This window comes from Chrysemys picta, chromosome 1 (genome assembly GCF_011386835.1).
Source record: "Chrysemys picta bellii isolate R12L10 chromosome 1, ASM1138683v2, whole genome shotgun sequence".
NCBI classification, from domain to species: Eukaryota; Metazoa; Chordata; order Testudines; family Emydidae; genus Chrysemys; species Chrysemys picta.
Window position 1 is genome coordinate 85,552,335 of NC_088791.1, and position 26,023 is coordinate 85,578,357.

The following is a 26,023-nucleotide window of genomic DNA, read 5'->3' on the forward strand; positions in this document are numbered from 1 at the left end:
GTTTAGGGAGTCTGTAAACATTATTAACTTCAGCTAACTAGTTTCTAGGCAGTTTAACACAAAGTGAGCAGCAAAGAATGCATAGTTCTTGATTTTTTAAAAAAGTCAGTTTAATTCACATTTGTGTTTTTAAGATCAATTTCTTCTTCATATCACTAATACGAAAGCATGACTAACACTGTGTACGTATCTCGTAGGTATGTATTACAGACATTTAAGCTCTTTGGTGTTTATAAGGAGATAAAGTTTGGCCTACTCTAAAGAGAATATTGAGCTTTCTGATTTAGGGCTGTATACTGGATATATTTGAAAGGCCTCTACAGCTGATATGTTGTTGAAATGAGTTCTCTATTTTCAGATGTCCTCACAAGAGAACTATGATTAAAGCATGAGAACATCCTCACTGCAGTTGGAAATCTGAATCTACATGTCCAGATGTACAGGAGGGAGCACTCACATGTTAATTAACCAGTAACATCAGCTAGCCAAAGGTAATTTCCTCATTATGGCAGCAGAGAATACCCTGTGGTGGAGAAGTAGAGATGACTTTGTGCTATTCAGTCACCGAAAAGTCTTTTCACATCATCAGTGTTAATACAGCATACTATATATGCTGTAAGTTCAATAATGTTATATATGTTCAGTGATTACATATTAAATATATCTTGACATGGCAATGCTTTCTTGACCATGGATACATTTCCACAGCATGAGCCAGCTTGATTTTTACATACAAACTCATTGTACAACATATTTTATTAAGTTTCCCCAGGCAGCAGATATAGCTTTCTCAGAGGCCTGGTGGAAACTATGGTATGAATTCCCACAGGAACTAAGAAACATCACAAATCTTTCTACCTGCCACTGCAAGTGCAAGATCCACTTCTTTGACCTCTCATTCTCTAACATAAACACTCCACTTCACATACAATTCTCCCCCTTGGGAAAGGGTGAGGGATTGAACCAACTACATCTGATAGCTATTAAATGCATTGCTTAATACACAACTGAAGGCACTCACATATGCCTATAAAAGCCTATACACAATAGAACAGAATATATTTGAATTGGCCTTTACAGTGTACAGTGATACTATTATTAGACATCAAATATCATGTATAGTAAAACGAAAAGGGCATATTAAATCAGGATGACTTAAGGCCAGACAAAGTAATAGAAAATCTTCCATAGATAAGAATTTTGCACTGGTCAGAGAATCAGCTAAGTGGTTTAACATCTGTTTTCCAGTTGTAAGGGGTTGTATACTGACTTCCATTTTGCAGAAGCTGGTTATTATACAGTACTTGCAATACTTTGTTTCTGAAAATACACTAATTTATGCAGTGTTTATTGTGCATTCATCTTTCTGTTGCTTTACTGGTGTTTTTTATTGGTCTTTTTTAAATAAAAAAAACTTTTAAACTATTTGTATACAAATATATTGGAGCTTGTCAGTTTATATGCTCTGGAAATCTGATTTACACGGAGACGTTCCATGAAGAGAATGATATTGCCAACCTCGGTAGAAAAGTAGTAACTATCGTATGGACCAAATTCTGACCTGGGATGAGGATACGCAGCTTTCGTAGATTTAAGTAGCGACTACTGTCTATATGCAGCAAAGACCATAGTTTGGTCTCAGATGTTTATCAGATCCAATCAATATGACATATTATAGTTATAGCTGACACTGACTTTTTTAGTTAAGATTATATTAAAAGATTATGTGATATATGGAATTAAAAGGTAATACATTTTAAACAGACTTTTAAAATATTTTTGTGCAGCAAATCATTAACTTGCAAACATTTTTGCTGCAGGATATTATTCCAGGAAATATCATAGCAAGTTTTAAAATAATACTAAAATGCAGCATTTTTTAAAAAGTTTGTTTACATTTAAATAGCAGGTAAAGTACTATATCACTTTTCTTCTTATAATACCTGCTAATATGCAGTTCAATAAATTTTTCAAATGTGAAATCCACAAAAAAAAAATGGCTATCCAAAAGGATACAGAACTGAATTCCACTTATAATTAACAATTTAATTGATCAAAAGTGAACTATTGGATCAAATTTATCCTTGGTGTAAATCCCTTTACTTCATTATGATTACATCAGGGTTGAATCTGGCCCATTGCATCTTATATTCCCTTAACTCTGTAACAAGGAAAACCTGAAGAAAGCATTAATTTTGTCCTATTCATATTTTCTCTGATAGGTAATGACATACCTGGAGAGTCATAAGGACTATAAATGAATGGTTGTCAGTAAAAATGTTTTTTTTTTTAAAGAGGCAGTTGTACTATAGGAGTCAATTTTCAACTTCAATTGGGATATAAAAACTGTATAAAATATTCAAGGCCCTAGTCTCAAATCATCCGAGCATCTTTCCAACATGAAAGACGGGTTTAGAGCCATTTTTTGTGCTATGAATGTTGACCCAGGAACAATTTCACTCTCATATTACAATTTTAAAAAATCTGCAGGCTCTGTGCAATAAGATTTTAGCACATGGATTTGAACCTTTTGAAGGTGAAGCTTTAAATGATTTAAGCTTTAAAGGATTAGGTCTTATAGTTGTGACTGTGTGTATATGTGTGTACTGTGATTATTAAAGTAAAAATGAAGGTGGTGATGAAAAAAAGTGGGGAAGGGAAGATCAATATTCTTTACAATGATTGCTGCCTCTTGATAAAACCACAGGACCCTTTTTTATCATTCAGAAATTTAGCCTTAAGGGAGCAGGAAGAGTCATGGGGTTCATAAAAAGGGGTTCTGAGCCCTTCACCTCTCAGTCTTAATTTCCAGTACATGTCAGTGAGGGTCAATAGTTATTACCATCGGATGGCTGTTCAGTGGCCTCTGAGAAATAAGTTGATGGTCTCTACGACAGAGTGGGATATACCAAATTGTGGATTCCATTTTCTCTTGGGATCTCCATTTTGTATTATGTGCTGAACACATGTCTAGGCTTGCCCAAGGCAGCTCATTTATTGTATTGCAAAGAGTGTCAGGAGCAGGACATGGGTGGGACGACTTAGTATCTAGAGCCAGAACTTGGCCTACTGGCTAAAGCTGGGGACAGGAGATAGGAGCCACTACAGGCCAAAGCTGGAGTCAGGAACCAGAAATTAAACCCAGATTCTGCGCTGGAGTAAGGAATTAGAAACCAGAGCCAAAGGTCAGAGCTGGAGCCAGAAGCCAGTAACCAAAGCCAGTGTCAGAAGGCAGGTGAGGGAGCAGAGCTGGGGTGAAATGGCACAGGACCAGAATAAGGCAGGAGCAAAGTTGAATACAAGATAATCAGTTTAGAAGCATGTAGATCCAGCAACTGGGTCCACTTCAAACCAACTGGTGACCGTACAGAGCGACACTGGACCAGGTTGTAACAATCTCCATTCACTTTTTAGTGGGCAGGTGTCCATGTCAGAAAAATCACCTTCATAAGTGGAAACCTTGTTGGAAAATTCAGTGGAGAGGCTGAAAGCCGAGGGCCCTGAGATCCTCAGCCCTGCCTAATTCTTTTTTGTGTCACTTCAGTGGTGTGCAAGTAACTTAGTTTCCTCAGTCAACTCTGGATTCTCCATGCACAGGGGAATCCTTAGCTGGCATAAACCCAGGGTAGCCAGCTTTATGTCACCTGATCCCGCCCCCCACAACCTTTGGTTATAGTGGCTGAGGCCAGAACTTACAGTGCTCCAGCCAATCCCTACCCAGTGGAGCAGTACCTATGGGACCACTCCAGTCAGTGTAAATCTGAGCAAACCTTAGGGTTAGAGACACCTTTCTCTTCTCCCAATCAGGGGGCCCTAAGGCTGCTCTAATTTATAACGGAGTCTGACCCTAGCAATCCCACAGCAGCTGGTGCTCACGCTGAAGTATGTGAGTATGGTTCATTGGTGTCTAATAAGAAAAGCTGCTTGTTCCAGTTACTACAGCAAAAGCCATAGCAACAAATTCTAAAAAAAGCAGCACTATAATTCTGTGAAAAGATGTTTTTCAAAACTTTTTGGGATTGGTGCATCATAAACTATGTCCTCAGAAAACATACCTAGAGGGATGTGTTGATTGTTAGGGGCTGTCCATAAATTATATAACGTATTAAGGGGTGGTTCCTGAATTTTGCATGTTTCACTTGTTTCCACATTAAAAAGTGTTACAGGGGTAATGAGTGGGTCTTGAATACCACCAGAAATGTGTTACTTAATTTATGGACAGCCCCTTATACTTCTCTAAGCCCTTATGGGAAAGTTGCATAGAATTTAAGGTCACACTTTATATTAAGGTTCCACTGATAAATAGTTTATAAAGAGTTAACAAAAGATGAATAGAAGTTTTAATAAATATTTAATCAAGTGTTATAGAGTCTAACAAGTTACTTATAACCATCGATAACACTTTCTACTGATGTGTTTGTAACAGTCTATAATGCATATTACTCATGTCTGTAGTATGCTTGTAATATCTATTACTCATTTATCAACCCTTGATAAACTATTTATAAATGGAACTCTACTATCAAGTCACTACATTTAATAGAGATTAAACCAACAGGATGCTATAGAAATTATTGTAAAAATCTATAGAATTTAAAAGGGAACGAAATCCTTTCTGCATTTCTTTAATAATTCTACAGAATTCTACAGCAGAAATAATATTTTCTATGAAATTTAATGTGACAAATTAGTATTTTTTATTACATTCTGTAGGGCTTCTCCATATGAGGCTATCAGGGTGTATTTCCTCTTCTCATATGTCCAGGCTCTATAATCAGAGGATAGCCTCTGTATTCTCGGACGGGATACAGCGGGTATACTTAACTAGATGGCAATGATGATTGTTGCTTTCTTCCTGAGCTGGTAGTTTGGAAAAACAGCCCAAAGTTTAGGGTGGTAGCCTTGGATTTGGGAGTGCAATTCCATGCTCTGCACTTTCTGTGTGACCTTGGGCAAGTCATTTAGTTTCTCAACTCCCCATCTGTAAAATAAGATAATACACTTTCCTACCTCACAGGGGTGTTGTAAGGATAAATTCATTAAGGAGAGTGAGGCGTTCAGATACTATGGTGACAGGGCCATATAAGTGCCTAAGTTGCATAACTGGATAGATATATAGATAGATCTCAGTAAATTATTCTCATGTGGGAAGGATCTTCCAGTAATGCTGATTTCTTCTAATGCTTACTTGTGCAAAGTTACCAGCAGGGCTTTAATTGAGTGGGAATTTGGGAGAACACGGTTCCCTTTGTTAAAAGAAAGTAATTAATGTTACTTTAATTAATATTAATTTAAGTAATTAATGTTACTTAAATGTTAAGTGAGAGGAAAGAAATTTACCACCTAAGCCTTCATTATGAATTAACCAGTTTCATGGTGGCAAAAAAAAAAAAAAAATGACAGCCAAATGTCTCTGATTTCATTAAGAATGTGAGTTTGAACTTGGTTTGGGCTGTGCAAACAAGTCACTGTTTTGAACTTGTAGACATTAAAAATTGACTGGTGGTATCACAAAATTTTAATTAATTTAGCTGAGATTCTCTATATAATACACACACAATAATCTACCAATTTAGAAAGTCCCCCAACCAAAGATAATTCCACTTTGAGTAGGACCAATCAGCTTGATAATAATGCATAATGCATTGCAATGTTCAATGAAAGCTACAGTTTTAGCTTATCATGATAAAAATTAAATGAAAAATATAACATTTACCATTTCAATTCATACAAATTGATTTAATTTGGGGATATTATCACCATTTCTTATATTCCTGCACCACAACTGTTGGCAGTCAAATCGTGTGAAGAAACCATTTTTTAATTGTAACCCTTCCCCCCCCCCCCTCTTTTGGCTGTTTATAATAAGGGGTTACAATTACCTGCCTCAAAGATTAAAATCATTTCATAACAGATTTCAATGTCACAGAGGAGTATCATCTTGGTATGAAGAACCTTGAAGATATATTTGACAGGGCCGCCCGGGGGGGGGGCAAATGGGGCAATTTTCCCCAAGCCCCAGGCCCCGCAGGGGCCCCCACGAGAATATAGTATTGTATAGTATTGCAACTTATTTTTTATGGAAGGGGCCCTGAAATTGCTTAGGGAAGGGGCCCCCTGAATCCTCTGGGAGGCCCTGGTATTTGAATCAATAGGAAGATAAATATCTACAGTAACTCCTCGCTTAACATTGTAGTTATGTTCTTGAAAAATGCGACTTTAAGTGAAACAACGTTAAGCGAATCCAATTTCCCCATAAGAATTAATGTAAATGTGGGGGTTAGGTTCCAGGGAATTTTTTTTTGCCAGACAAAAGACTTTATATACATATACAGTACAAGTTTTCAACAATTTTAAGCAAACAATTGAACAGTGTACTCAGCAATGATGATTGTGAAGCTTGGTTGAGGTGGTAGAGTCACAGGGTGAAAGAGGGTGGATCGTCCGGCTGCTCCTATTCCTGTACTTTCCAAAGTGCCAGGGGGGACTCAACCCCCGTCTCTGATCAAGGCCCCACCCCCACCCCGTCTCTTCCCGCCCCGCCTCTTCCCTCCCCTGCTTCACCCCCGAGCGCGCCGCATCCTCACTCCTCCCCTCTGCCCCCCCAGACTCCTGAACACTGCAAAATAGCTGATTGCTGCAGTCAGGAGGTGGGGGGAGGGAGTGGGGAGTTGCCGATCCACAAGGCTGCCGGTGGATGGGAGGCGCTGGGGTGGTTGTGGAAGGGAGCTGATAGGGGGGCTGCCAGCCCACCCTGGTTCCAAGCCCCCACGGCCAAACAACATTATAAGCAAACATTGCACAACTTTAAATGCGTATGTTCTCTAATAGATCAGCGACATAACAATGAAATAACGTTAACCGGGATGACATTGATTAAGGAGTTACTGTATTCAGTTTTAGTCCTTGGTAATTCTGGAAATAAAATTGACACAAACAGATGAAAAGTAAAATAACTTATATTTAATTAGCATGTTTCTAAAGTTTTAACTGACAGAAATGTGATTTGGAACAGATTGTATTTGCCCAGGTCCATCAACCCAAATAATCAACAAAAACATATTTACTTCTAGGCTTGCTCTGCCTGTAGCAAGCTGAATGTCTGTTTCTCTACTGCAATATACAATCCCTTATTCTAGAAGATGTGTAAAAGGATCTGCTTTCCCTGGTGACAATTGTTAACAAAGAAAATTACCTTCTACTCTTTGCCAAGTTGTCTGAGCCTACCCTGAGGAACTGACTGAAGCAGTGATCTCGCACTGATGTAAATAGCAATGGCCTAGAGCTTCCATACTAGCTGTCCTGTTTTTGGTGCAGTTCTGCCCTATTGTCCATATTTATCACTCCAGTGCACCGTTGCAGTTGCACTGTCCTCTGAGTACCTATACGCATTTCAAAAGGTCTTCTGGAAGGCTAAGGGGTTTGTGGGAGATGGGGTCAAACTCCCACAACTCTCTGGGAAGGGCAGTCATTTCCATAGCTATTTCTCAAAATAGAGGCCAGGATGAACTGTCATAGATCTCTCGCTCGTTCTATAGAGAGATACTTTTCTGCTTAAGATCCTGTAAATTAATTGCGGATGTCTCAGGCATCCCAGGAGAGCTAGTGGAAGGTGCACTGACTGCATCTGCAGACAACTAGAAAGAGATCAGCAGTTGATGAAATTCACAATGCGTTTCCTCTCTGACAGAGTAATTGGCTTTTGGTGTTACTTCAAGATGAAGTTCACTGGAGGAGCACTGCTTTCGAAACAGGATTTCAACCACACAGTTGGGATAAGAGTTCTTGAGATCTAGGATGTGCCTGCAGGGCTTCTGAATGAAGGAGTAGACTTGTCTTTGTCTCTGTGGGGATCTGGCCCAATCATTGCAGTGCTACAATGAGATCACAACTCACCTTGGAAAATAAACTTGTGACTGTCCTGACGAGGCTGGCTAACCCACAGAGTTAATGGTCATTTGGGAACTAGTTTACTGTAGAGTTGAGAAGTTCATGGTGGGTGCCACTGTGGCAATACACTGACAGTTGCAGGTCATGTGAACAAGATGAGCAAATACCATTGAATGATCTGATCTGATTTGGCTTCCTGAACTGTGCCGGAGCTACAAGTGGAACCCTCATGCCTATTCTGCATATGCCCCAATAAGCCATGGAATATATTAATTAACAGAAGCAGCTATTACGCTCCTGTGAGACAAGCCTAGTGGCTAGGCAAAGTGCAGGATGAATTTAAATGTTACGGGGTGCTTTTCAGCAATGGACTGAGGGCTACATTCTTCCCATCCCACAAATCAAAAGTGATGAGTTCTTTATCCACATAAAAACTTTTGGTGACTCTGCATATCCACTGCTCTCCTGGGTCATAAAGCTATTCCCTGTGTGGTACAGAGACCACAATGTTGATGCAGAAATTATATTAATAAAAGTATTATAACTTATTTTTATGTTGTTAGCTCATTACAAACGTGTTTGCATTCTTACTGAATATAAAAGTAAACCTACAAGTAGGTTATAGCCAGGACACTTGAAAATGTAACAACACCTGTGTATGTTTTTGGTTAGTTATGTTATAAAATGTTCAAGCTAATCAAAGAAATTGCGGAAGGCTTCTGCTTTCTGGCATCCAGAAACTAGCTAAGTGTCAAGAAGATGACACCTCCCTGGCCATAAAATCTGTTTCCCACCCCCCAAAGTGTTTATACAAACTTTAAATGGCAGCTTTCCTAAGGCTATATTTACATTTACAGTGGCATGTAGAATACATACATGGCACACCCACACCCACTCTCCAGCCTGTGTATAAATAACAGTGTCAATGGTGAGGCACTGCTCAGGTGAGTAAAGACATACCAGAACCTTAGGATATATACCCTACACAGCTTTCTACACACCCCAGCGGTGCCTCCCACATCTATGCTGCTATTTTTAGCAGGGCAGTGTCTCACTGTCAGAGCTTTTCCCCACTGCAGGGAAAGACTTCAGCGACTGGAGCTTTCCCTGTCACACGGAACTGCTGGAGCTTTTCGCTGATGCAGTGAAAGGCTGGCAGTGGGGAAAGGCTCCAGAAGCTCCCTGCTGCCTCCTCACTGCCAGAGCTTTTCACTTCTCGGTGTAGCTACATGCTGCTGTGTGGATGCAGCCTGCTTATCACTGGGGTGTGTAGCTACACGTACCCTACATGCTACTGCCAGTATAGACATGGGTTAACTTTACTTTGCTTTAGCTTTTGTACTACATTCTTTTGTGCTATGTTTAAAGGATATATTATTAAAATTGTACTTTGTACAAAATATTTAACAAAAGTTTAATTGCTATAACAAAAAGAATGTAATTCTAAGGAGCTTGGGTCAAGAGACAAACAGAGCTGAAGAGTGTCTTATCTTGACTCGGCTATGTCCCTCTTGTATAAGATCCCAGTTGGATATAGATATAGTCCTTTATATTAGGAAAATAAACTTTGTAAAGAAAAATGTTTGGAAAGACCTGGTCCTCTAAATGAATGTGAATATGTACTTTAAGCAGGATACCTCAAGAGGAATGTAGGGATGTGTTATCAGGACAATAAATCTAGGTTAAAAAGAGGGCCTCTACCAGCCCCCCACTTTGGAAGAAAAACCTCAGCTTGTGTCCTTAAATCTTTAGAGAAACAAGTGTAGTTGGAAATGTTTTAAAGCTTTTTTATTTCTTAAAAGTTGATATGACAAATTCCTTTGTGAAATTCAGACATGCAAATATGTTTGCTAAATGCAAAGCTTCCTATGTAAGTTCCTAACAGCTTTGCTATGCATATGGCAAAATGCTTTATGTAACAACCTGTATTTAAAGACCTTGTTAAACTGATTATTAATATAAAAAGCTACTTAGGTATAAAATATTTATATTAATGGGGAAATAATTAATTATTTAATTGCTGTGATCAAGCAACTCTCTTACTCAACTCAGAAAGACAAGAAGAATCAGCTCTCCAAAAATTATGATGACAAATCAACGATTTATTTAATAGCTATTTAAGCTAAAGACTCCCTAAAAATTCTTTAATTGAAAAAGACTGTTTTGAGAAATAAAAACAGAGTTTTGTTTCCTGTTAAACCCTAAGGAAACTGAAGGAATATCTCAGAAAATGGACCGAACAAAAAGAAAACAGTTACACTCTAACTTCAAAAAGTTATTTGGGATTTTCCTGCCACAGAAGAGCAAAGTGCTGCATAGTGATTAAACAGATTGCATATTCAGCAGCTGCAGATGTCACCAACACCAACCCCCAAAGGCAGGAACCAATTAAAGGATGACAGCAACCAACTTTGATTCAAACAAGTCTGAAAGAGGTTTTTCTATAACTTCATGAAAATAGGAAGAAGAGCATAAAAATTCTCAAGTGAGCACCAAGCCACAAACCCTTGGCTATCCTGCTCAATCACACAGCACTCAATACAACTCATCCTGTCCATTTCTGCAAGCAAGCTGCCACAGACAGCTAAGAAGAACAGAGATGATTCAAGAAGAAACCAAAGTAAGGACAACCTCCCCAAGCAGGGGTGCTGGAGCAATTTGTATAGTGGGGGTGCTGAGAGCCATTGAACCAAACTGTAAACCCTTCAAGCCAGGGGCTGCTGCTGCACCCCCAGCACCTCTAGTTCCAGCACCTATGTCCCCAAGACCTCAGCATGGATTGATGAGAGGAAGTTAACTAAAACACTGACAAGGAATTAGATTTTAATACTCATAATGATTTTATTGGAATATGGAAATGCTGATGTAATTTAAGATATTAACAGTTTTTCTTGTTAATCACCAAATGGCTAAGCCATGCATTCCACTAATAAGCAGATAATTTATTAGACTTAAGTTTCTTAATATTAATTAACTGGCCAGTTTTAAGACCACTCCTTAAATGGCATCTTCTAATTAACTGATTTAAATATTTTCTCTGATTTCATAGGTTTTAGTTCTGATTGCTTACCTTGCCCATCTATAAACTGTCTGGTTAGAGCTCACCAGCCTTTAAACAAATTTGTTTGCCTGTTTATAAACAGTCTTCATTTTCTTTTGATGCACTAAGACTGCACTCACAATCATTTGGGGAAATAAGAACTTGGTCTCAATTTACCATGAAAAAAGTACTCCCACCAAAGCCCAGGTAATCTCTTCTAAAGGCTCTACACCAGAGGTGGGCAAACTATGGCCCGTGGGCTTCTTCTGCCCAGCCCTTGAGCTCCTGGCCCGGGAGGCTGTACCCCCTCCCCCTGCTGATCCCCCTCTCCCGCAGCCTCAGTTCACTGTGCTGCCTGCACAATGCTCTGGGAGGCGGGGCTGTGAGCTCCTGGGGCAGCGCAGCTGCAGAGCCCGGCCTGACCCGGTCTCTGTGCTGCGCAGTGGCGAGGCTGGCTCCTGCCAGTCGGCGCAGCTGCCTATCCTGCTGCTCTAGGCCGCGCGGCTGTAGCACGGCCAGCCACTGGTGCTCCAGGCAGCATGGTAAGGGGGCAGGGGAGTTCGGGGTGGGGGTGGTCAGGGGGCGCGGTTATGGATCAGGGTCAGGGTGGTCAGAGGACGGGGAACACCTGATGCGGCCCTCAGGCCAAAAAGTTTGCCCACCCCTGCTCTACACTGAGAGGCAGACAGAAGAGCTTGCAATGGAATTCACCAGTTAATCATTTATGTTCTGTCATTTGTTTTGTTTTGTGCAATGTTTTTCTTTTCATTTCTCTAATAAATAAAATAGCCATGATTGTTAGGGTACGTCTATACCCAGCCGCTAGTTCGGCGGCTGGCAATCGAACTTCTGGATTCGACTTATCGCAAGTGCTCGCCGTCGACTGCGGTACTCCAGCTCGGCGAGAGGAGTATCGCGGAGTCGACGGGGGAGCCTGCCTGCCGCGTGTGGACCGAGGTAAGTTCAAACTAAGGTACTTCGAACTTCAGCTACGTTATTCACGTAGCTGAAGTTGCGTACCTTAGTTCGATTTGGGGGTTTAGTGTAGACCAAGCCTTAGTTGTGATGTGATGTCTGCTATGTAAAAGAACCCCAGTGATGAAATAGTGGGAGTAAGTAAGAGAGACAAGTAGTATGAGCTGAACTGCCATTTCTTGTTTCTCTAGACTAAATATTTTTAGTAATTTGGGGGATACAATTACTTGTTGTCCAACAATTTAAAATTACCCCTTTCTACACCATACCTGAGTACATAAACAATACTACATACATAAATAGAGACAATCCACAGTTCTACTAAAGCCTCCAACAGTTGCATGTTGGTGGTGTAGTGTGTATTTGGAAGGCTTAAACCAAAGTGGAGGTGCCTGTTCGTGTACAAACACAGTTCAGTCAGAAATGTGGGTATCATCATGTTTGCCTGTTGTATTCATCACCATAATTGGTTAAACTCCCCCACTTGCTCTTTAATAGACAGTGGAGTAAGGAATCTGAGAGCTTTCACAGACACTGCCACCTGTATCTTATGTGCATGATACCTGCTTTAGGCAAGTGAACCAAATCAGAGATCCATTGTGCACATATTTTGCTATGGCAGGGTTGTCTGTAGCTATGGGTGCTGGTGTGGTCTAAGGCAGGCAGAATTAAATGTTAGCCTTTGGTGCTATTAAATATAATTGTTTCCTGTAGCTGTGGTGATGAGTCACCTTATGGATCAAATATACAATTCTTCTTATAATCATTTTTTAACTTAAGTGACTTTGGATGATTGAGGTTATGAAGCAGTGAAGTGGTGCTGTACTGATGATAAATTTAAATGTGCTTGATGAGTTGAACAGAGAGAAATGCTGCAAATCAATTTTCTTAAACACACAAACATGCATGACAAATGCAATAATGCTGCCAGCCCAAATGAGTGCCTATAAAATCTTATATCACATCACATTTGTCATTTGGTCTCTTTGTATATATGTATATGAAAGAGTGGGCCGTCTCTTGCTCTGATAAAATAAGAAACCCTCCAAATGTTCATCCAACACTGGAAATGAATCAAACTCCTTTGAGGGTTTAAAAAAGTTTGTTTACATGTATTTGTCATTATTTGTATGCCATGTAGTTGTAGCCGTGTCGGTCTTAGGATATTAGAGAGACAAGCTGGGTGAGGAATTATCTTTTATTGGACCAACTTCTGTTGGTGAGAGAGAAGAGCTTTCAAGCCACACAGAGCTCTTGTTTAGGTCCAGGAAAGTATCTTCCCCAGAAGAAGAGCTCTCTGTGGCTTGAAACCTTGCGTCTCTCATCAACAGAAGTTGATCTAATAAAAGATATTACCTCACTCACTCTGTCATTATTTCTCATTTTCAAACACTTCTGTGCTGCTTTGGGAACTGGAAATAGAAATATCTGGAGTTGCACAAGTAGGCATGTTTTCACAAGATTTCAAGCCCAAATCTATAGGCACAAGAGAGGGGAGGGATTGCTCAGTGGTTTGAGCAGGGGCTTGCTAAACCCATGGTTGTGAGCTCAATTCTTGAGGGGGCCACTTAGGGATCTGGGGCAAAATGAGTACTTGGTCCTGCTAGTGAAGACAGGGGACTGGACTGGACTCACTGACCTTTCTAGGTCCCTTCCAGTTCTAGGAGATAGGATATCTCCATTAATTTATTATCCAAAGCAAGAACCAAAGTGATCTCCTAACCATTAGAGGTTCATCCATCACTCCTCTATAGTAAAAGTAATGGCTGCAATTATATCCTTGACTACAGTTAAAAATAGCAGCATTTGAACTCAGTGATGTGTTTTATACAGTGCCAAGCACTGTGTTCTTTTAATCCCCAGCTGAGCCTTTCCCCCCCTTTTTCAGCTGTCTTCCAGGACCCCTTGATGGTTCCATGTGCTTTTTCCTAGCTTCTGCTTCTAACTCACAGTGAGTCAGGCTCACCTGGGGAAACTCTACACCTCCCAGGACCCAATCAATTTTTCACATCAATTACTGAAACTAATAGCTAATTTAACACACTTCCCATTATAGCCTACAAATGCTTTATTATACACAAACCCCCAAATTCTGTACAAGTTTTTCCTCCATGAAATAGTCATTCAAAAGGCAGATCTTTCAAGAAAAAAAAAAAGAAGAAGAAGAAAGGGGAATTTCCCAGGGAGAAGAATACCCCATTGCAAGAGGAGAATAAAGAGTAAACAGTGTGATGATGACTTATTGAGCAGAACTCTGAACCTCTCACTTACACCAGGTTTACACAGACATGGCTCCATTAACTTTAATGGAATTACTTCTGATCAACACTTCTATCAGTGAAAGGAGAATCAGGTTCGATGCTATACTCAGGCGGCTAGACTTGACCTCTTTAGGTCCCTTCCAGAGCTACATTTCTATGATTCTATACTGGTAACCTTCAAAGGGTCATTCACCCATAGTTGCTACAATGTCTGAAGTTATTGCACAGTCTAAGCATAGGAGGAAAGGTCTGTGTGTGTGATTCTAACTAATCCAATTTGTGAAACCAGAAAGACTATACAGATTCTTTCCTGGCCAAACACAATGCATCTGGCTAAGATGCCAGGAGAATCTGTAAATGTATCACTATTTCTGTCTAGCCAGACAGTGGTGTGTTGTTTGTTTTGTGCCAAAAACATTTTTCTGGTTAGCTGTTAGCTGAAATGTAGTGTTATGAATCTCTTTCGAGTCCAGTTTCAGAGGCTCTGGGGGCACAGATGTTCCCTTCTGTGCCTCTGTACTGCAGTGAACAGAAGAACAAATGTGCACTAAGTGCATGCAAAAGGGACCATTTAGATCAAGTGAAATGTGGAACACAGCTATTATTAATAATAATTATTTGTGTTACAGTAGCACCTTGAGGGCCCAACCAAGATTAGGGCCCCATTGTATTTGGCACTGTATTCAATACTTAGCATAGGACAACTCCTGTCCCAAAGAATTTGCAGTCTAAAGAGACAAGAAGAACACAGGGTGGGAGAGGAAACAGAGTCACAGAAACATTAAGTGACTTACCCAAGGTCATATAGCAAGTCAGTGGGGAATACAATACAGATCTCCTGGCTCCCAGTCCAGTTCCCGGTCCACTAGACCACACTGCCTCTCTCTCTAGGGGGGTATTCTCTTGCTAGTTTGTAGCTGGCATCATTCCCTCTGTGACAATAATATAAATTTTAAGATATTCATTCTTGTGGCAGGCAAGTGCCCTGTGTGATATGCTCCAAATGAAAGGGTCTTAATTTATATGCCAGATTACTATGCATGTTAATGATGATTATTTCAATGTTATCTCCCTCTCTTGGTGGGGGAAGAAGTGCTTAATTGTAGTAGGGGAGTAAATGGCAGCATGACAACTAGCTATCTATGCTGCCAGGGGAGTGGGTGGAAAGAATTCAGAAGATCTGTCACTAAAACCAGATGGCACATTGATGTCACATTTCCCATGGATCCTCCAACTTTACAGGGAGTAAAGCGTGAAGTGCTTTTTCCATACACAGAAGGCTACTGAGTTCTAAACACTCATTTTCATCTTCTGTGCATTTTTGCACAGAACGCGATTACTTGCGCCTTGAAAATGTGCCCCTGAATGTTGAGCTTCTGTTTTTTATTTATTTATTTTTATTTCTGTAGCATTTTGCATGAACTATATTTGCTAAGTAAGGTGCCTCATTATTCCTGGATGTAATTCATTTGAAGCAACTAATGGGTTTTGATGTGTGGTTCTTTTTTTTAAAGATGGGACAGTACAGTAACCTTTTGGTAAAGCTCCATCTCATTTGTTGGCATTTCTGTCTATCCTGATCTCATTTGGGTTTTCAAGTGAACTGGATGTACATGTCTCTTTTTCCACTTTCAACAACAACAAAAGAAATTTTCAAAAAATAGGAAGGAACTGAATATTTCACTTATTTTAAATGGCATATTTAGGTGTTCTCTTGTGTCTGACTTGCAATTTAGAACCACATTACGTTTTGTAATAAAAACACAGTGTGTCCTATATAGTTCATTTATGATTTCGTCTGAGAGACAACCTCCATGTGTGTTTTTAACCTTCCTTTCCTGTGGCTTTTAAATGCTTTTGTTTAGCTTTTAGTTCTTGTCATGTGTTAATGAAGATGGGATCGGTAGTTAGGGAGACTAAGTAACATTTCACTTTCATGTGTTAGCTCAACACATTGAAAATAGATCTTAGACTTTAGCGCTTCATATCCATCTCCATTTGGCTTTTGAACACGAATGAAAAAGTGGCATTGTAATTTAAGTTGTTCTGGCAGTAAGCTCTGTAGAGCTCTCATCTCTTTGAAATGTATTTGAAAGTGTGTTGTTTATTGTTTGAAAGTCTGAAATGTCATTTTAGCCATGTGGGGTTTTTAGTACATGTTTTGAATTGTTGTTTTTCCTCTGACACACATTTGTGTATTTTCTGCCTGTTTTCTTTTTGAAACTGCCAGTTCTCATTGTTGATCTGAATTGCATTTATTGTGTAATAAATTTCATTTTTGTATGGTATGTGCCTTTATATGGCTCTGCAGCAGCCTAAGTGTTTCAAATGCATCCCTGAGAACACCTTCCTTGCCACCATGGCTGTCACCTTCTTATAAACCAACATCCCTCACCATGACAACATCACTGTCTGCCTCAAATACCTACGAGATAAAGTATAACACTTGGAAAACTATTCTAAACAAATTGCCAAGATCATCCATTTCATCATCACCCACAACAAATTCACATTTAACAACACTTTGTCCAAACCATGGGAACAGCCATGAATATTAGGATGCCTCCCCAGTTAGTCAGCCTCTGAATAGAATCGTAGAAATGTAGAACTAGAAGGGACTTCAGTAGGTCATCTGGTCCACTTGCCTCCACTGAGGCAGGACTAAGTATTATCTAGACCATGCCTGACAATTGTTTGTCTAACCTGTTCTTAAAAACCTCTAGTGATGGAGATTCCACAACCTCCCTAGGTAAGTTGTCCCAGTGCTTATTTACCCTTACAGTTAGGAAGTTTACCCAAATCTCCTTTGCTGTAATTTAAGCCCATTATTTCTTGTCATGTTCTCTGTGAGTAAGGAGAACAATGTATCACCATCCTCTTTATAACAACCTTTTATGTACTTGAAGACTATTATTGTGTCCGTCCTGTCCCCCCAACCACTCAGTCTTCTCTTTTTCAGACTAAACAAACCCAATCTTTTCAAATCTTTCCTCATTCGTCATGTTTTCTAGACCTTTAATCATTTTTGTTGCTCTCCTCTGGACTTTCTCCAATTTGTGCACATCTTTCCTGAAGTGTGGTGCCCAGAACTGGAGTCAGTACTCTAGCTGAGGCCTTACCAGTGCTGAGAAGAGTGGGAGAATTACTTCTCATGCCTTGCTTACAATGCTCCCACTAATACATCTGGGATAGGGTATCCACCCCACACATGGCCTGGGCTGGGAGTGGGGAGGGGGAATAAAAGAGCCAATTAACCCTATAGGCTGCACCTGGAGGTAAGCCAGGGATGGGTAAAGCCTAATTGAAGATGAAGCCCGGGAGCAGGCTGAGCTTGTATAGAGCCAGGAAGTTGAGACAAGAGGGGCTGCAGGGAGTAGCTCTGCAGTCACTTCCTAGAGAGAGAGGGAGTTTGCTAGGGTCAATGCAGAGTTCTAGGGGAAGACTAAGCCCTGATATCCTGCTCTGGACTACAGAGTCTCCTTAGAAGCTGAGAGGGGGAGTAGCCATTGGCAGCGGAGAAGCTAAGGCTGGTAAACCCAGAGATGGGCCAGAAGATAGAGAAGTGAGGTACAAAGGAGCCCAGGGAAACAGCAACGGGGTCTGAGATTGAGTAGATTGTGGTTGCTGGCCATAGGGTCCCTTGGCTGGAACTTTGAATATTGCGTGGGCCTGAGTTCCTCTACTACCCATGGGAAAGTGGCTCCTGACCTGGATTTGGACCAGAAGACTGCTTGGCATGACATAGGACAGCTTGCTCAGTGGGATTTTAACACCTAACAAGGGGAAGACTAATAGTGACCTGACCGGAGAGCCAAATCATAAAGCGGGAACACCCAGAGTCCCAAAGAGAGAAAGGCCAAGTGTGAGCAACTGATAGAATGGGGTGCCAGACCAGGTGAGAGCTAATCCTTAGACCCTGCCACAAAGAGACCCCCTAGTAGTGAGTGTATCCTGTTACAACATCCCAAAATGATGTTTTCTCTTTTTGCAATGGTATAACATTGTTGTTTTATATTTAATTTGTGATCCACAATAACCCCCAGATCCTTTTCTTCCAGACTCCTTCCTAGGCAGTCATTTCCCATTTTGTATTTGTGCAACTGATTATTCTTCCCTAAATGCAGTACTTTGCATTTGCCCTTACTGAATTTCATTCTATTTATTTCAGACCTTTTCTCCAGTTTCCTGGGCCACTTTGAGGAAGAATTTTTGGAAAAATTCACCATGAAACCAATGATATAACTGAGGTATTTTGATGATATTTTCATGCTCTGGACAGACGACCTAATCTCCCTCATAGATTTTCACCACAATAACCACTGCCCATCCGTCGAACACTCAGATACCAGTGTGAGACCCTGGCACCCCCTCATTCATCACTGTCATATAATTAGGATATGTTTTGCACAAAGTATGCCTTGTGAGGTATCAGTCTAAAAGTCTTGATCTGCTAGACTTTAATATCTTGAAGTTTGGCTAGGTATGTGTTACGGAAACATGTTGTGAGATTGAAAACACCCACAAGCAGCCTTTCACGTACAACAGTAAAAAGACCAAACAATGTTAATGGCTTATTGAGGAAAGGCACACAAGCACAAGGATTACCCCAGGACCTGTGTACAATAGAAACCTCTCAGAGATAGCACTACACAATGGGAACTGTTTAACCCAGGTCACAGCAAAAGAGCTTTCCAGCAAGTGGGAAGAAGATATAAAAGGGGGAAATGACATCAAGATGGGACCTCACTCTCCCTACAACAACACACCTGGAAACACCTGAGAAACAAAGACTGAACTGGAGAAAGTGATAGTCCCAGGCTAAAGAGATTTATAGTCTGTGTATGAAAACCTGGGAAACCCAAACTGCAAAGCAAAGGCAGCTTGTATCTTATGAAGCTGCCACCCTGTTTATCACTGGTGAGAATTTGCTAATTCATATCCTACCTATCTAGTATGTTGAGCTCAGTTTGCGTTTTTGTTTATTTACTAGGTAATCTGCTTTGATCTGTTTGCTATAACTTATAATCACTTAGTTAAAATCTATCCATTTTTCCAGGGCCCCCCAATTGGCTGGGCCCCATTGGGCCAGTGGCTAATTCACTACTGCTCCTTGTATATAGTAAGAAAATGGCATTGTCTGCCAAATGACTGCTCTGAGAAGGTAGGTGTACTATATGCTATATGGCAGGAGTCGGCAACGTTTGGCACGCGGCTCGCCAGGGTAAGCACCCTGGCGGGCCGGGCCAGTTTTATTTACCTGCTGATGCAGCAGGTTCGACCGATTGCGGCCCCCACTGGCCGCGGTTCGCCGTCCCGGGCAAATGGGGGTGGCGGGAAGCTGTAGCCAGCACATCGCTCGCCCGCGCCGCTTCCCGCCGCCCCCATTGGCCCGGGACGGCAAACCGCGGCCAGTGGGGGGCCGTGATCGGTCGAACCTGCCACGTCAGCAGGTAAATAAAACTGGCCCGGCCCGCCAGGGTGCTTACCCTGGCGAGCCGTGTGCCAAACGTTGCCGACCCCTGCTATATGGTCTCAGCTTTCAATGAGTTAGGTTGGGTGGGATAACCTAACCCAGCTAACCTTTGGCTTTGCTCTGGCACTAGTGAGTTACATGATCAAATTAATTTTGCTCTTTACCCTAGTGACAGATTGGAAGGGTTAAAAATGAAACCATGGTTCTCTGTTCAGAGTCCGTCAGTACTCCCATACTCTGTTCTAGTAGTATAAGAAAGGTTGATTTTTTTTTTTAAATTGAATGACCAATTGGTACAAGCATTTACCTTGACTACATGCACAAAGCTGGCATTTCTGTGTATATTTAGCAGGATTTCATAAATACATCTGGTATTTATGTGTGAACTTGGCCCTTTATGTGTCAAACTTTCTATTTGCATGTACAAATACCTAATTTGTGTATAAAAACCACACAGAGATGTCCATTTTTGAAAAATAAATTGATACTATTAGGTTTGAGAGTCAAAACCCCATTGGGATGTATCAGGGCAGGGGTTTTTTTAGAGCTATTGTTCCTGACTGTCCTATGCACTTAGAGAGCTCTACACTGGTGGATATGAGGAAGGGTTATTTTACAACTTTAAAGGCTGCAAATTTTTACATTAAATTTTGCTAAAACTGAAGGAACTCTCTCAGCAGTGTTGGTTCTTTGCACTACTGAGAACCAGCTCACCTTGCCTTTTGTCTTTACTGTTGTATGTTAGGATTTAGACAATAAGCTGTGAGGAGCTGGCATTTTTTAAGTTGTCGCCCTCAGAGATCTTTAACAGAGACTTTGATCCCCAAACTTATATATGTTTTAGATGATGAAAGGCCAGAATTTTACTTTTATGTTTCAGTAATAAATTAGGATCCCTCTGAACTGTTTAAAATAGCAATTCTTATTAATTGTAGGTGAAGGTTTAAAGGGGGTTTAAATAAGGGAAGCTAAACTGATTACTTTAGTGATGGCTCTGACTGCATATTCCTTTTTTTCATTTTCTTTTTTCCAATTTTCATTTCTTGTCTCATGACAGTCCTCTCTTTGATAGCATCATTTCTGACCTCTTCCCAAGGGTTGTCTTACCAACTCCTAACCATGGCATCCTGGATGTATCCATCAGGGAAATCATGCAGAAAATGAATCTGTAGGCTGTTCTCTGGTACATCAAGAAGATAATACAAGTCAGGCCACTTCTCTTCTAATTCTTTACAGCCTGAGTATGTAAACTGAGTAATTTGGTTTTAAAGTAATATAAAAGAACTTGAAACCATCCTAATATATTAATATTTGAAATGCATATGTAGCTTTTCTTATAGTGGTAGAATTACTATTCTGTACCGTTTAAACAACTTGATAAACACTTCTGGTGTAAAATCTTTACAAATGAAAATGGTTTACCTCTGGAGGAAAAGAAAACTCCCTGTTTAGGTTTTCTTTATTTAGGGAAACTGTGATCTCGCTCTTTAGAAGAACTGCTTCCATTTTGTATAATTTATTGCATTTCTTAACTTTTAGATTCATACCATAACTCCTTAGACTAAATTTCTACAAAGCCCTCCCTTTTGGGGGAAAATTTAAATCTTGTCTTTTTAGAGAGGAAAAAAATTAGAATATGCACAGCTACTACTTTTATGGGGAAATGAGTGATCCCTCTGGGTTAAATATTTCATCATTATTATATAAATGCAATTTTTTTTTTACAAGAGCTACAAAATCATGCTAGTTCGGCATGGCTTTATGTTGGTAGGAAGCCCTCTAGGGGGTAAAACCTCTGCTTTGAAGGTACTTGCTGGGGTTCTTGAACAGCTGGAAGCAAAAGGTCTAATGGCTGAACATAGAGTGGAATATGTTTTCATCAGGCCGAAAGCTATCACTATGGGACAGCTGTATGGTGGATTTGATCCAGTTTCACATGAATGGAATGATGGTAGGTGTTTCAGAAAGCAGAACAGAGCTCCTGTAGTGAAAACTACTAACTGTTTTAATTATATTTTCGTGTTTAGCCTATTTTGTAGTGCAATTTTCCAGAAGGGCTTGCCATTTGATTTCTAAGACACAGGAGATTTGTTTGGGTGTTGTTTTGTTTAATTAATTAACAGCTGGTGATTTTTTTTCATTGTAAAATTAACTTAATTTGTTTAAACCCACTTTTGAATTTGATAGCTAAATGGTAAGAGGACAAATTTCACATAGACTATTTTTAATGTGGCTAAGTGGACTAAAAATAGAGTGACTGGTTCAGACAAACTTCTAACTATTGCTCGCTTTGGGTTAGGAGAGTAGTCATGAAAGTATCTTTGCAGTGCAGGAATAAAAATAATAAAAGTGATGAGATAGCCAATTATGGAAAATCCTGTTCTGATTTACAGCCTCTGCAGCCTCATGGAAGTAAGGGCGTTGCCTGCTGTCAAGGCTGATTCCTCACTCTGGCACTTCGAGTGCAGAAGGTGGGGGCCCGCAAGGATTTAAAAAATTAATACTGGCCACTCCAGGCTTGTATTAAACTCCCAAGGTTACAGCTTCTCTCTGACCTCGGATGGGTAGATGCTGCTACCACCCCACATTTCGGAACCCAAGAAAGCGCACTTGGGAATTTCTTCCTGTGGGATACCCTCAAGCCCTTTCATCCCCCCTCTGGGGAACAGCTGAGAAAGAGATCAAAGGAAATGAGCTGTTGCCCCCAGCTAATTAAGCAGTGTATGCACAAACCGATTAGGACGCCAAAAATCCAATCCTGTTCTTAAAAAAGGTAAATTTTATTAAAAACAAAAAGAAAGGAAATACATCTGGAACTTAGGCTTTTGCTAGATTTAAAAAACCCACTTACAAAAATTAAACATCAAGAATAACCTTCTTGAGGTCCAGCTTAAAGGCTACAAGCAAAACAAAAGCATTTGGGGTTAGCACAGAGGAGTCCAGAAGCCAATAAGAAATAAACAGAAATAAACCCAATTGCGTCTTTTTAGACATTTTCTGATTTATGAGTAGGTTTTAGGTATGATTTGATGATTTCCATACCTGACAAAAAGATTTTTACAGCATAGTCCCAGTCCTGTCTCTGCTCTGTCCCTTCTGTCCAGAGAACAACAGAACAGACAAAGGGAAGTTTTTTCCCAATTTTAAAAAGTTCTAGCCCTCCGATTGGCTCTTTTGGTCAGGTGCCAACTCCCTTCCTTTTACCTGTGGGCTTAGAGAACAGCTATTAAGAGGGATTTTATAGCTAACTGGCTGGCTGGACATCCATAAAAGGGAGCTCCCCTCCCCACCCCTTCATTTATCAAACCTGCATTGAAAATCAGGGCAGAATTTGGCCACTGGATTGAGATTGAAATTTAAATCCAGCTTTTTACAGTTCTTAGATATTGAGAGGGGAAACTTATTAACTCAATCATTTAAAGAATATACATGCTTCTTTCCTGTAATACCCAATTCATTGCAGTGCTAGAAAGAGGATGTATCATAAGAAGATTGTTTTGTACTATAGTTTAATCTATTTCTAAACCGAACCAGTCACAAGGGAGCATGAGGAGGAAGCGGTCCAGAGAGGATGGGAAATGAATATCAGGAAGCAAAGACATTTAACAAACAAGAATTTCCAAAATGAAAACAAACATGTGGCTTGAATCAGCAGTGCACGGTCATGAATGTGCTCATTTTCATAATGCCCTAGAAGCAAATATGCCATATGAGAGAGAAGCATAGTATATGACACAATGGCAAAGGCAAGACAAAAAGCTCCCTTCGTACAAACTGGATCCAGAAGTGTAAGACAACATTCAATAATTAAGTTACAACATTAAAATATACAGTGGTGGCACAGAAAGAGAGAGGCAAATTAATAAGCCTGGGCCAGGGAGAGTGACTGTATTGTTAGCAGTGTTTTGCAATGATATGAAGAGACTGTCAGATGGATTGAGGAAGACCGTTGCAGGTAGTAAGAGTTTGGGAGGGGAAAGTCTTTTAATGAGAATAACAGGATTTTCCAAAGAAACAGAGAGAGGGAGGCAGCGCTAGGTTAGTGAGAGAGGAAAGCAGAGAGACAGAAAAGTAATTGCACAATTAACGTGTGGTAATTTGGTGCTACATCCGTCTCTTCATCAGTGAAGGTCTCAGTCATACTTTTGTAGAGATAGCTGTTGAGGCTCTCAGTATTTTCCCTAGCAACGCATTGCCCTCACATAAGGAAGTGTAGATAATAACTGAAAACTGTCCCAGTCATGCAGGCAGAAAGACAAGATGTGAGAGGATGTGGTTTAAATAGGTTGCAACTTTATTAACTTAACTCATCTGGGAACTATCCAGCAATAACCCATTCAGTGCAGGTCATCTCTCCTTCCCTAATCTGCTCATTTGGCAGAGGGCAGCTGTTAGCCTGCTATCCCTGGGGCCCCATTGCCCTCCCCAGGGCGGCTCCAGGCACCAGCGCAACATGCACGTGCCTGGGGCGACAAGCCGCGGGGGGCAGCGTGCCGTTCGCCATGAGGGCAGTAATCAGGTGGCCTTCGGCGGCATGCCTGCGGGAGGTCCGCCAGTCCCACGGCTTCGGCGGCAATTCAGCGGCGGATACGCCGAAGGTGCAGCACTGGCAGATCACCTGCAGGCATGCTGCCGAAGGCCGCCTGACTTCCGTGCTTGGGGCGGTAAAAACATAGAGCCACCCCTGGCTCTCCCCTAGTATGAGGGTTAAGGGGCTAGGGAAAGAGGGTTGTGTCCTCACTGTACCAGACATAAGGAGCCCAACCATGATCCCCACTTTCCTTAGGAGATGCTTTCTCCTAAGTCCACTCCCAATTCCAGTTTATCAGGGACTCAGAGCCCTGTGGAACAAGTATCTGCAGTGGACTCCTACCAAATTGTGACAATTTGAACTGCACCTCCTGACCTATCCACTGCATCCTGGGGCTGCTATGAGGAAGGCAAGAAAACCCACCCAGTCTGTCAGTGAGGGAAAAATTCCTTCCCACGCCCTAAAAAGGTAACTAGTGCAACAGCAGAACAAAATTCTCAGGGGTGGGAACAGTTGATCTGGGCATGCAGTGGTGTCTCACTGCAGGCAAAAGGCTTATATGACCTCCCCTTGTGTGTGTAGGAGCCAATGGACTTCTGCTGAGCCCTCCTACAACCAGCCAATCTGCTTGGCCAATGCCAGCCCCACTCCCAGCTGCTCCTCCCTCAACCACAAGGGAGCTGGCTTTTAGAAAAGGGGGAGGAGGAAGAAAGATGAAAGAAGAGAACCCCTTCAATGGGCCACAACCCTTTTCCTCCTGCTAGGCCAGACAGACTCCACACCTTTGAGGCTGTATAGATGCATTTGTACTCCCTTTGGACAGTTGGTTCCACTCATGGCCCTACCACACACCCTACATCTGTGTTCACAATAATCATCTGATATATGCCGGTCAATTTGTTCATTAGTGTAACAGGTGTGGCTATCAATAGAGATGTGTTGCCTGATCTGTGGACTTCTTATCAAGCATAATGCAAACTACACTGAAATGGACTGGGCAACAGAATGCCATGGGTGGGTGGCAGGGGAGCGAAGAGAATAACAAATCAGAAAAACAGATAAAATAAAGATCAAAAAGGAGACGGTGTGATCAATTTTTGATTGTTTAACTTTAATGGGACTACTTGGAGCGCATAAAGTTAAGTAAGCGCTTAAGTCTTATTGGGATATTTTTGTTTACGCAGGTGCTCATCTTGCCATACATACATTTTAATTTATTTAATGAAATTGACAGTACTGGATTTCCTAGGGACTGGTACCAGTTGAGTCAGGTTGTAGCTTTCCTGAGTATTTTAGGATAGAACAAATGTAAAGAATATCTTACTGAAAATATTTTACATATTAAAAAACAAGCCGAGGGAGGGGGGTGGGGGGGGAGAACATAAAAGGATGCAAAAATCTATAAAAACATTCACCAACAGATGAACTGTTGTTTTGCTAACTTGACTTTTTCCTATGTGTGAAATGTTTTAGATCAGATATCAGGTTTTGCTTTAGGAAAGTGGTAAAATTAAATTACACATGCTATGTTGATGGTAAAAGTTAATAGAAATTTTAATGAAAGTGCAAACTACATAGGGTTTGAACTCAATATCCTTGAAATATAAGGACTTTATCCCCCCTGGCGACACAGCTTTTGGTAACATCCAAAAACATGAAATGTGGTTTTTCAAGGGATCAGAAAGAGCAGAGTTAATACTCTACATGAAATGTTCCTTCTTATTAAAAAAATTGCATTAATTAAATGCAATTAAATTAAGAGTTGAAAATGTAGTGATCCAGTTATTATTATTTTTCATAGTGGGGACTACATTTTAGTAGAGCAATCACCTCCTCTCCAAACCTCCCAGTTA

General features: G+C 40.8%; 1 pseudogene; it reads left to right on the forward strand.

Moving 5' to 3' along the window:
* Positions 1–19,310: 19,310 nt before the first annotated feature.
* The window catches only part of LOC112058678 (dynein axonemal heavy chain 3-like), a 112,038-nt pseudogene continuing 105,325 nt past the window's right edge, over positions 19,311–26,023 (forward strand).